Source organism: Hemiscyllium ocellatum, chromosome 1 (assembly GCF_020745735.1).
Source record: "Hemiscyllium ocellatum isolate sHemOce1 chromosome 1, sHemOce1.pat.X.cur, whole genome shotgun sequence".
Classification (NCBI taxonomy): Eukaryota; Metazoa; Chordata; class Chondrichthyes; order Orectolobiformes; family Hemiscylliidae; genus Hemiscyllium; species Hemiscyllium ocellatum.
In genome coordinates, this window is record NC_083401.1 from 321,216 (window position 1) to 334,507 (window position 13,292).

Genomic DNA, 13,292 nt, shown 5'->3' on the forward strand with positions numbered 1-13,292 from the left:
CTCGACTCTCTATCACGTGGCACGGGTAACAAACCAGACACAACAACTCTGTTTGTTCTAACTCTGAGATTCCAACCTAGCTCCCTGAAAGCCTGCCTAACATCCTCATCCCTCTTCCTACCAATGTCGTTGGTGCCAATGTGGACCACGACTTCGGGCTGCTCCCCCTCCCCCTTAAGGACCCGGAAATCACGATCAGAGACATCACGTACCCTTGCACCTGGGAGGCAACATACCAAACGTGAGTCTCTCTCGCCCCCACAAAACCACCTATCTGTGCCCCGAACTATCGAGTCCCAAAAACCTAACGCTCTGCTCTTCTCCACCCTTCCCTTCTGAGCAACAGGGACAGGCTCCACGCCAGAGGCCTGAACCCCATTGCTCACCCATGGTAAGTCCCCCCCCCCCACAAGTATCCAAAACGGTATACTTGTTCTTGAGGGGAACAGCCGCAGGGGGTCTCTCCACTAGATGCTTCCTCCCAGTCCCCCTCACTGTCACCCATCTGTCTGCAACCTTTGAAGTTACTACTTCCCTAAAGCTCCGATCTATGACCCCCTCTGCCTCCCGAATGATCCTAAGTTCATCTAATTCCTGCTCCTGGACCCTAACACAGTTTTGGAGGAGCTGGAGATGGGTGCATTTCCTGCAAGTGTAATCAGCAGGGACCTGACTTGAATTCGACCATGGCAGATGGTGGAATTTGAATCCAATGAAAATAGAGTCATAGAGATGTACAGCATGGAAACAGACCCTTCGGTCCAACCCTTCCATGCCCAACACATATCCTGACCTAATCTAGTCCCACTGCCAGCACCCACCCCTTATCCCTCCAAACCCTTCCTAATCATATACACATCCAGATGCCTTTTAAATGCCTCAACCACTTCCTCTGATAGCTCATCCATACACATACCACCTTCAGTGTGAAAAAGTTGCCCCTTAGGTCTCTTTTATATCTTTCCCCTCTCACCATAGACCTATGCCCTCTAGTTCTGGACTCCGCCACCCCAGGGAAAAGACTTGGTGTATTTATCCCTCATGCCCCTCATGATTTTATAAACCTCTATAAGGTCACCCCTCAGCCTCCGACGGTCTAGGGAAAACAGCCCCAGCCTGTTTTCTCTCAATCTCTCCTTATAGCTGGTCTCCTTCCTATCGGAAAAATGTTGTGAAACTTGAAAGGGTTCGGAAAAGATTGACAAGGATGTTGCCAGGGATGGAGGATTTAGAATCATAGAGATGTACAGCATGGAAACAGACCCTTCGGTCCACCCGACCACTCCGACCAGATATCCCAATCCACTCTAGTCCCACCTGCCAGCACCCGGCCCATATCCCTCCAAACCCTTCCTATTCATATACCCATTCAAATGCCTCTTAAATGTTACAATTGTACCAGCCTCCACCACATTCTCTGGCAGCTCATTCCATACACGTACCACCCTCTGCGTGAAAAAGTTGCCCCTTAGGTCTCTTTTATATCTTTCCCCTCTCACCCTAAACTTATGCCCTCTAGTTCTGGACTCCACGACTCCAGGGAAAAGACTTTGCCTATTTATCCTATCCGTGCCCCTCATAATTTTGTAGACCTCTATAAGGTCACCCCTCAGCCTCCGACACTCCAGGGAAAACAGCCCCAGCCTGTTCAGCCTCTCCCTATAGCTCAGATCCTCCACGCCTGGCAACATCCTTGTAAATCTTTTCTGAACCCTTTCAAGTTTCACAACACCTTTCCGATAGGAAGGAGACCAGAATTGCATGCAATATTCCAACAGTGGCCTGACCAATGTCCTGTACAGCCGCAACATGACCTCCCAACTCCTATACCAATACTCTGACCAAGAAAGGAAAGCATACCAAACACCTTCTTCACTATCCGATCTACCTCCATCTCCACTTTCAAGGAGCTATGAACCTGCACGCCAAGGTCTCTTTGTTCAGCAACACTCCCTAGGACCTTACCATTAAGTGTATAAGTCCTGCTAAGATTTGTTTTCCCAAAATGCAGAATTAAGAGAAAATCTAGGAGTAAGAGTCTGTCAATGATCATGAATCCATTGTTGGGGAAAACATATTTGTTCACTGATGTCCTTCAGGGGAGGCAACTGCCATCCTGATCTGGCCTGGTCTACATGTGACTCCAGACCCACAACAAGCTGCTTGGCTCTCAACTGCTTCTGGGCAATTAGGAATGGGAAATAAATGCTGACCTGTGCCTTCATCTCATGACTACAAACAAATTGATTTTGTTTAAATTTCCGATGATAAGGAGGGAGAGTACATCAGGTTAGTGTAGTTGATGAGTGAACATGGATTTCATAATTCCAGATTCCAGCATCCGCAGTAATTTGCTTTTATACCTTTATGGATTTCATAATGACTGACAATTTGAACATCAGAAATCTCCAAACTTACTGAATCAAACAGAGTGATCACATGATTTTAAACTGGATCAGGAAAAGGAAACAAACAGAAGTGTTAAACAGACTAGGTGCTCTTGGGTTAATACCTTCAAATCCCACCCTGAAGTCCCGTTTGATTCACTGCTGTCCCCAAGGAATGGGAATCTGCGTTCTTACCTGGGTGAATCCAGCCTCTCGGGGTCGTGGTTGATAATAAAGTCTCAGACCCATTGTTCACGCAGTTTAAAACTCCAGGATCTTGGACAAGTTAGAAAGGAAGGAATATTAATATACTGTAAATAATTAATGAATTATTGTAAGATTATTATTGCATTCCTTTCTGAATTTCGACAGTACCTGTTTAGGATCTTTCTGCAAACACAACAGGAGCTTGTTCCTTGAACAGAAGAACCCGTGATTCCAGGAGTGTAGGCCCAGGAGACAGGACCATTCGGAGGCTGATGCTCCATCGTGTGGATCCATCATTGTGGCTCACACAGGGTCCAGAGGTTAATCCAGAGCGGGCTGTGCCCGGGGAAGCCAGCAAACACCAACACTAACAGCCGCCAGGATGACACTGAGATCCGGCACCCCATAGTCTGACCCGATCGCACAGATCACAGTCAAGAGTGTGGTGCTGGAAAAGCACAGCACCCCAGGGTGTAAAATCTTCATCACTGGAGGTCACTTAAGGGCTTATGCCCGAAACGACAGTTTTCTTGCTCCTCGGAGGCTGCCTGACCTGCTGTTCTTTTCCAGCGCCACTCTAATCGTAACACAAAGGGATCCAATCGAGCACCACGCCCAACAACTGAATAAACCTCACCCCCCCCCTCCCCGATTTTGTTTCAAAATATTAACATGCTGTTAGCATAATGTTCATGGGGGAGGGGGAGGGGGTGGGGAGACGGATAGATTTGCACCAGCACCAAACTGGATTCTGAATAACCGTCACTGGGTTTGAAACACTGCTTTGTTTGTGCAAATGCTGGCAGATTTGCTGAGTTTCTCCAGCAATTTGTGGTTTTGTGAGCGCACGTGGTAGGTATGTTTTGTGCAAAATTTGGGGTTTGAGTTGTAGACCGACGCAAAGACAAATGAAGCACCCTTACAAACTTTAAAACGAAAGTTCACACACGCAGGCAAAGCACCAAAAAACCTGAGCTATAGCCATGTTCTTAGATTTATAGATGAGGGTGCACCGTGCCCGGAGGTACTGCAATACCAGGTCCATGCGTGGAGTGGACAGAGCAAGCCCCTATTCCATCTTTTATCTCAAAAATCCACTTTGTTCATAAAATCATTTATAAGTACATACAGAGATTCTAAATTTGTTCTGCACATTCTTTGCAGAGAAAATCAAATGACGCATTCCTCAAAACATCCCTGCTGTTGCAAAAACAAAGGTATTTCCTACTCATACAGGAAACAATTTATGTCCATTTCAATGCAACAAGAGTCTGCTAACTGAACAGACCATCATAAAGCCCTCAGACAGCGGTTTTTCCCCACTGCATCTTGTCAGTAGCTGCCCTAGTCCAAACTTTAGTTTGTCCCTCTTGATGTTGTTTTGAACTTTGGAAAGCACCAGTCTGCAACACTCGGTCAAGGTCAGCTCCTTATCACTGGAAAACCAACAAGTTTCAGAGAGACTACAAAGCAAGTCGATGATTTGCCAGGCATTTATATTTGTCTCAAAGTGTGTCCCGGGCAACAGCCCATGGAGCGCAGAGTCCTGTGTCAATGAATTGTTTGGGACAAATCTTGACATCTCTCTCCAGATCATCTTTGCAAAGGCACATTTGAAGAGATCCCTTCACCCCAGCCTCCCACCCCCATCGCTGGCAGCCACTTTGAGGGCAGTATACAATGGTGCAGATATTCCAAGTGTACATGAAGGATCTAATGCATAGTGCCCTTCTCACCACCAGCCAAACTGTGCCTTGCTGCATAGGTGTTCTGCTAAATGATTTTTTTAACTGTCTGCTCAGGAAACTATCCACAGGATCAACCCTCTCAAGATGCTATGTGCTGACCCCTGCCTGATGGACTTGTGTTCAAGACTGTTTTTCTTAAAAGCCTTTGCTGGAGGAACAGCTGATACAAATTGTCCAACTACTTGGAATGTTCTGCAGAAACAAGATCAGACTTATCCTTCACAACATAAATTCTTTACAATGCAGATAGAGGCCTCTCAGCCAGTTAATTCTGCACTGACCCCTCAAAGGGCATCCCATCCAAACCCTGTGCCCCACATTATCTCCGTATCCCAGCTATTAACCATGACTAATCCACATAGCCTTCGCATCCCTGGACAGCCAATCTACCCAACCTGCACATCTTTTTATTGAGTGGAACCCACACAGACACAGGGGAAATGTGCAAACTCTATACAGCCAGTCAACCAAGGCTGGTATCAAACACAGGTCCCTGGTGTTGTCGGGTAGCAGAGCTAACCATGGTGCCAGCCCTGCACCAGGGTGAAAGGAACTTCAGTACCTTGTTATATTTAGTGTTTGTGAACCAAAGGTCTGCACACAGCTTGATGCAGACACACACAAAGGTGGCCATTAGCAGGAGGATGTGTGTTCCCCCATTTGGGGGTACAGTGGCTCCGTGGTTAGCTCTGCTGCCTCACAGCACCAGGGACCCATGTCTGCTGGGTTTCCTCTGGGTGCTCCAGTTTCCTCCCACAATCCAAAGATGTGCAGGTTAGGTGAATCGGCCATGCTATATTGCCCATCATGTTCAGGAATGTGCTGTTGGTCAAGGGAGAAATGATTGATCAGCCCAGTTCCCATAGTCCCCTGGGATTTATCCAATGATAAATGCTTTGGATGTAGGCATAGGTGGATGGGTTAATAAGTTTGCAGATGACACTAAAGTCAGTGGGGTAATGGACAGTGCGGAAGAATGTTGCAGGGGCACTCGGATAAACTGCAGAATTGGACTGAGAGATGGTAAATGGAGTTCAATGCAGGAATGTGAAGTGATTCACTTTGGGAAGAATAACAGGAAGGCAGAATACTGGGTCAATGGAAAGATTCTTGATAGTGTAAATGAGCAGCGTGATCTCGGTGTCCATGTACATAGATCCCTGACAGTTGCCGCCCAGGTTGATAGTACCTTTAAGGTGGCACACAGTTTTATTGGTCGAGGGACTGCGTTCCGGACCCATGATGTCATGCATCAACTGAACAACACGCTAGTGGGGCCTCACTTGGAGTATTGTGTACAGTTCTGGTTACCCCATTAGAGGAAGGATTTGGAAGCATTGGAAAAGGTGCAGAGGAGATTTACCAGGATGTTGCCCGGTCTGGAGGAAAGGTGTTATGAGGAAGGGCTGGAGGACTTGGGTCTGTTCTCAGACAGCCGCAACATGACCTCCCAACTCCTGTACTCAACACTCTGATCAATAAAGGAAAGCATACCAAATGCCTTCTTCACGATCCTATCTACCTGCAACTCCACTTTCAAGGAGCTATGAACCTGCACTCCAAGGTCTCTTTGTTCAGCAACACTCCCTAGGACCTTACCATTAAGTGTATAAATCCTGCTAAGATTTGCTTTCCCAAAATGCAGCACCTCACATTTATCTGAATTAAACTCCATCTGCCACTTCTCAGCCCATTGGCCCATCTGGTCCAGATCCTGTTGTAATCTGAGGTAACCCTCTTCGCTGTCCACTACACCTCCAATTTTGGTGTCATTTGCAAACTTACTAACTGTACCTCTTATGCTCGCATCCAAATCATTTACGTAAATGACAAAAAGTAGAGGACCCAGCACCGATCCTTGTGGCACTCCAATGGTTACAGGCTTCCAGACTGAAAAACAACCCTCCACCACCACCCTCTGTCTTCTACCTTTGAGCCAGTTCTGTATCCAAATGGCTAGTTTTCCCTGTATTCCATGAGATCTCACCTTGCTCATCAGTCACCCATGGGGAACCTTGTCGAACGCCTTACTGAAGTCCATATAGATCAAATCTACTGTTCTGCCCTCATCAATCTTCTTTGTTACTTCTTCAAAAAATTCAATCAAGTTTGTGAGACATGATTTCCCACGCACAAGGCCATGTTGACTATCCCGAATCAGTCCTTGCCTTTCCAAATACGTGTACATCCTGTCCCTCAAGATTCCCTCCAACAACTTGCCCACCACTGAGGTTAGGCTCACCGGTCTATAGTTCCCTGGCTTGTCTTTACCGCCTTTCTTAAACAGTGGCACCACGTTTGCTAACCTTCAGTCTTCTGGCACCTCACCTGTGACTATCGATGATACAAATATCTCAGCAAGCGGCCCAGCGATCACTTCTCTACCTTTCCACAGAGTTCTCGGGTACACCTGATCAGGTCCTGGGGATTTATCCACCTCTGACCGTTTCAAGACATTCAGCACTTCCCCCTCTGTAATCTGGACATTTTGCAAGATGTCACCATCTATTTCCCCTACAGTCTATATCTTCCATATCCTTTTCCACAGTAAATACTGATGCAAAACATTCATTTAGTATCTCCCCCATTCTCTGTGGCTCCACACAATGACCGCCTTGCTGATCTTTGAGGGGCCCTATTCTCTCCCTAGTTACCCTTTTGTCCTTAATATATTTGTAAAAACCCTTTGGATTCTCCTTAATTGTATTTGCCAAAGCTATCTCATGTCACCTTTTTGCCCTCCTGATTTCCCTCTTAAGTATACTCCTACTTCCTTTATAATCTTCTATGGATTCACTTGATCTATCCTGTCTGTACCTTACTAATGCTTCCTTCTTTTTCTTAATCAAACCCTCAGTTTCTTTAGCCACCCAGCATTCCCTATACCTACCAGCCTTCCCTTTAACCCTGACAGGAATATACTTTCGCTGGATTCTTGTTATCTCATTTCTGAAGGCTTCCCATTTTCCAGCCGTCCCTTTACCTGCGATCATCTGCCTCCAATCAGCTTTCGAAAGTTCTTGCCTAATACCATCAAAATTGGGGTAAAAAGTGAGGTCTGCAGATGCTGGAGATCACAGTTGAAAATGTGTTGCTGGTTAAAGCACAGCAGGTTAGGCAGCATCCAAGGAACAGGAAATTCGACGTTTCGGGCCAGAGCCAGAGCCTTCCTGATGAAGGGCTCTGGCCCGAAATGTCGAATTTCCTGTTCCTTGGATGCTGCCTAACCTGCTGTGCTTTAACCAGCAACACATTTTCAACCATCAAAATTGGCCCTTCTCTAATTTAGAAGTTCAACTTTTAGATCTGGTCTATCCTTTTCCATCACTATTTTAAAACGAATAGAATTATGGTCACTGGCCCCAAAGTGCTCCCCCACTGACACCTCAGTCTCCTACCCTGCCTTATTTCCATGAGTGGGTCAAGTTTTGCACCTTCTCTAGTAGGTACATCCGCATACTGAATCAGAAAATTGTCTTGTATGCACTTAAGAAATTCCTCTCTGTCTAAACCTTTAACACTATGGCAGTCCCAGTCGATGTTTGGAAAGTTAAAATCCCCTACCATAACTACCCCATTATTCTTACAGATAGCTGAGATCTCCTTACAAATCTGTTTCTCAATTTCCCTCTGAGTATTAGGGTGTCTATAATACAATCCCAATAAGGTGATCATCCCTTTCTTATTTCTCAGTTCCACCCAAATAACTTCCCTGGATGTATTTCTGGGAATATCCTCCTCAGCACAGCTGTAATGCTATCCCTTATCAAAAATGCCACTCCCCCTCCTCTCTTGCCTCCCTTTCTATCCTTCCTGTAGCATTTGTATCCTGGATCATTAAGCTGCCGTCCTGCCCATCCCTGAGCCATGTTTCCGTAATTGCTATGATATCCCAGTCCCATGTTCCTAGCCATGTCCTGAGTTCATCTGCCTTCCCTGTTAGGCCCCTTGCATTGAAATAAATGCAGTTTAATTTATGAGTCCTACCTTGTCCCTGCCTGCCTTGACTGTTTGACTCACTTCTGTTCTCAACTGTACCAGTCTCAGATTGATCTCTTTCCTCGCGATCTCCCTGGGTCCCAACCCCCACCTTACTAGTCTTAATCCTCCTAAGCAGTTCTAGCAAATTTCCCTGCCAGTATATTAATCCCCTTCCAATTTAGGTGCAATCCGTCCTTTTTGTACAGGTCACTTCTACCCCAAAAGAGATTCCAATGATCCAAAAATGAGAATCCTTCTCTCATACACCAGCTCCTCAGCCATGCATCCTCATCTCCTGCTCTATCCTCCTATTCCTGCCCTCACTAGCTCGTAGCACTGGGGTAATCCAGATATTACTACCCTTGAGGACCTCCTTTTTAAAGTTCTGCCTCTTTGTAATCTCCCTTCAGAATCTCAACCTTTTCCCTTCCGATAGAACATAAAACATTACAGCGCAGTACAGGCCCTTCGGCACTCGATGTTGTGCCGCCATGCAATACTAATCTGAAGCCCATTCCGCCTACACTATTCCATGTACGTTCATATGCCTGTCCAATGACGACTTAAATGCACTTAAAGTTGGCAAATCTACTACCGATGCAGGCAAAGCATTCCATACCCTTACTACTCTGAGTAAAGAAACTACCTCTGACATCTGTCTTATACCTATCTCCCCTCACTTTTAAAAGTTGTGTCTCCTCAGGTTTGCCGTCCCCACACTTGGAAAAAGGCTCTCCCTGTCCACCCTATCTAACCCTCTGATTATCTTGTATGTCTCTATTAAGTCACCTCTCAACCTTCTTCTCCCTAACGAGAACAGCCTCAAGGCCCTCAGCCTTTCCTCGTAAGACATTCCTTCCATACAGGCAACATCCTTGTAAATCTCCTCTGCACCCTTTCCAGGGTGCTGAGGGAGGATATTCCCAGGAGAAATAGGTATATCGTTGGTTCCAATGTGGACAATGACCTCTTGCTGGCCCCTCTCTCCTGTGAGAACATTCTGCAACCTTTCTGAGTCATCCTTGATCCTGGCACCAGGGAAACAACACACCATTCTGCTTTTTCTCTGCTGGCCACAGAAACGTCTGTCTGTGCCTTGGACTACAGAATCCCCTAACACATCTCTTGGAAGCCGACATACCCCTTCGTTGCATTAGAGCCAGTCTCAACACCAGAAACTTGGCTGTTCGCACTACGTTCCCTGAGAATCCATCACCCCCTACATTTCATTAGGGACATTTAAGTGACTGCTGGACATGCACATGGATAGCAGTGCAATGAAGGGTGCATAGGTTAAGTTATTATATTTTATATTAGGATTAATCCTCAGCACAACATCGTGAACCAAAGGGCCTGTTCTGCACTGTATTGTTCTATATTCGTGTGCTAATATGACATTGCTGCTGCCTTGAGTTACCTTGTATCCTGAGGCCAGTTCAAACTTGTTGCAGATGCTCATGAGTCTGCTCTTGGAGGCACAGTACTTATATGGCCAGCAGTGTTCACTTCCGTTTCCGATCAATAGTAACCCTGGGATAGAGATTGGGAGGTGGGCTTCAATGATGCTGAGTCAAAGAAGTGGTGCTGAGAAACCATAGACGGTCAGGCAGCATCCAAGGAGCAGAGAATCGACGTGTTGAGTATTAGCTCTTCATCAGCTTATGCTCAAAACGTTGAGTCTCCTACTGCCCGGATGCTGCCTGACAGCTTTTCCAGCACCACACTCTTCGACTCTGATCTCCAGCATCTGCAGTCTTCACTTTCGCCCCCTCTAATGATGCAACCATCAAATGCCAAAGGTCAACATATCGTCTATTGTTCTAAGATGATCATGGCCTGGCACATGTGTGGACAAATGCTACTTGTCACTTGTCATCACAAATCTAGGGCTATCGTTCGGTCTTGCTGACTTTGGACATGCACTACTCCAATACTGAGGATTCGCGAAAGGTGCTGAACAACGTGCAGTCATTGGTGGTCTTTGGAGATAGCTTTTCCTGGGTGGCAACATCAGTGTGCCTTGTGACGCAGAGTCACATAACATGGAAACAGACCTTCGGCCCAACTTGTCCATGCTCACCAGGTTTCTTGAAATGAACTCAAGTCATAGAGTCCTACAGCACGGAGACATGTCTTTGGCCCAAATTGGTCTATGCTGACCAAAATGTTTGCCCTCCATAACCGATTTCCCTGCACTTGACCCATATCCTTCTAATCCTTTCCTATCCATGTGTTTGTCTAAATGCCTTTTAAATGTTATTAATGTATATGCCTCCACCACTTCCGCTGGCAGCTCATCCATATGCATATCACCCTCTGTGCAAGAAAGTTGCCTCTCAGGTTCTCTTTTATGCCCTCTTGTCCTCCATTCTCCAACCCTGGGAAAAAGACTGAGCGCATTTACCCTGTCCATGCCTCTCATAATCTTATACACCTCTAAAAGGTTCCCCCCTCAGTCTCCTATGCTCTACAATAAACATGCTAGCTTGTTCAACCTCTCCCTAAAACTCAGACCATGGGGAGTCCAGACAATATCCTTGTAAATTTCTTCTGCATTCTTTCTAGATTAGTAACATCCTTCCTACAACAGGGTGACCAAAACTGAACGCAATACTCCAAGCGTGGTCTCACCAACATCCTGGATAACAGCAACTAACTTCCCAACTTCTATACTCAATGACCTGATTGATGAGGGCCAGTGTGCCAAAAGCCTTCATTATTGCCCTGTCTACCTGGGGACACCACTTTCAGAGAACTGTGAACCTGAACTCCAAGGTCCCTCTGTTCCATGACACTCTTAAGGCCCGACCATTCACCATGAAATTCCTACCTTGACTTGACTTTCCAAAATGCAAGACCACACACTTATCCATACTAAACTCCATAAACTCCCAGCTGGTCAAGGTCTTGCTGCAATTTCTGATTACCTTCCTCACTGTCCACAATGCTGCCTAGTTTAGTGCCAACAGCAAATTAATGAATGCCTTGGAACATTCTCATCCAAATCATTGATATAGGTAACAAACAGCAATGGACTCAACACGACCCCTGAGGTACTCCACTACTCACAAGCCTCCAGTCTGACAAGCATCCTTCCACTATTACCCTCTGCGTCCTATCATCAAACCAATTTTGTATCCAGTTTGCCAGCTTATTTTGGATTCCATGTAATTTAGCCTTCAAGAGTAGCCTGCCATGTAGAACCTTATTAAAGGCCTACTGTAATACATATAGACTATGTTCATTGCCCTGCCCACATCAACCTTGCTGGTCACTTCATCAAAGAACTCTAACAAATCTGTGAGGCATGATCTCCCACTCACAAAGAAACTAGTCCCATTTGCCTATATTTGGCCCATATTCCTCTAAGCCTATGCTTAACTATGTAGCTGTCGAAATTCCTTCTAAATGTTGTAATTGTACTCACCCGTACTACTTTCTCTAGCCGCTTGTTCAATGTACATACACCCTTTATCTACTGCCCCTTATGATTTTATAAACCTCGACCATGTCACCTACGTCTCTGCCGTTCAGCCTCTCCTTATAACTCAAACACTCCAGTCTCGGTAGCACCTTTGTAAATCTGTTTTGCACCCATTCCAGTTTAATAACATCCTTCCTATTGCAAGGTGACCAGAATTGTAAATATAGAACATAGAACAGTACAGCACAGAATAGGCCCTTCGGCCCACGATGTTGTGCTGACCACTGATCCTCATGTATGCACCCTCAAATTTCTGTGATCATATGCATGTCCAGCAGTCTCTTAAATGTCCCCAATGACCTTGCTTCCACAACTGCTGCTGGCAACGCATTCCATGTTCTCACAACTCTGTGTAAAGAACCCGCCGCTGACATCCCCTCTATACTTTTCCTCCACCTGCTGAAAGCTATGACCCCTCGTGTTAGTCATTTCTGCCCTGGGAAATAGTCTCTGGCTATCGACTCTACCTATGCCTCTCATTATCTTGTTTACCTCAATTAGATCCTCTCTTCTCCTCCTTTTCTCCAATGAAAAAAGTCCGAGCTCAGTCAACCTCTCCTCATAAGATAAGCCCTCCAGTCCAGGCAGCATCCTGGTAAACCTCCTCTGATCCCTCTCCAAAGCATCCACATCTTTCCTATAATAGGGTGACCAGAACTGGACACAGTATTCCAAGTGCGGTCTAACCAAAGTTTTATAGAGCTGCATCAAGACCTCATGACTCTTAAACTCAATCCCCTGCTAATGAAAGTGAAAACACCATATGCTTTCTTAACAACCCTGTCCACTTGGGTGGCCATTTTAAGGGATCTATGTACCTGCACACCAAGATCGCTCTGTTCCTCCACATTGCCAAGAATCCTATCCTTAGTCCTGTACTCAGCTTTCAAATTCGACCTTCCAAAATGCATCACTCGCATTTATCCAGGTTGAACTCCATCTGCCACCTCTCAGCCCATCTCTGCATCCTGTCAATGTCCCGCTGCAGCCTACGACAGCCCTCTATACTGTCAACAACACCTCCAACCTTTGTGTCATCTGCAAATAGTATTTCAAATGTGGCCTCACCAAACATGACTTCCCAACTCCTGTACTCAATGCTCTCACCGATGAAGACAATATACCAAATGCACCACCCTGACTCCCTGACGCCACTTTCAAACAATTATGTACCTAGACCCCTTGGTCTCCCTGTTTGAGAACACTCCCCAAGAGCCCTTCCTTTAACTGTGTAAGTCCTGCCCTGGTTGTCTTACCAAAATGCAATACCTCGCATTTATCTGAATTAAATTCCATCTGCCATTCCTCAGCCCACTGGCCCAGTTGCACTCTTAGATAAATGTCTTCACTGTCCATTATACTCCAATTTTGCTGTCATCCGCAAACTTACCATCATGCCTCCTGTATTTTTATCAAATAATTTATCTAAATAATGAACAACTGTGGACCCAGCACCGATCCTTGCAGCACACCACTGCTCACAGG

At 45.9% G+C, this 13,292-nt stretch overlaps 1 pseudogene; it reads right to left on the reverse strand.

Moving 5' to 3' along the window:
- Positions 1–3,596: 3,596 nt before the first annotated feature.
- Positions 3,597–3,765, reverse strand: LOC132821019 (U2 spliceosomal RNA; annotated as a pseudogene).
- Between the last annotated feature and the right edge of the window lie 9,527 nt (positions 3,766–13,292).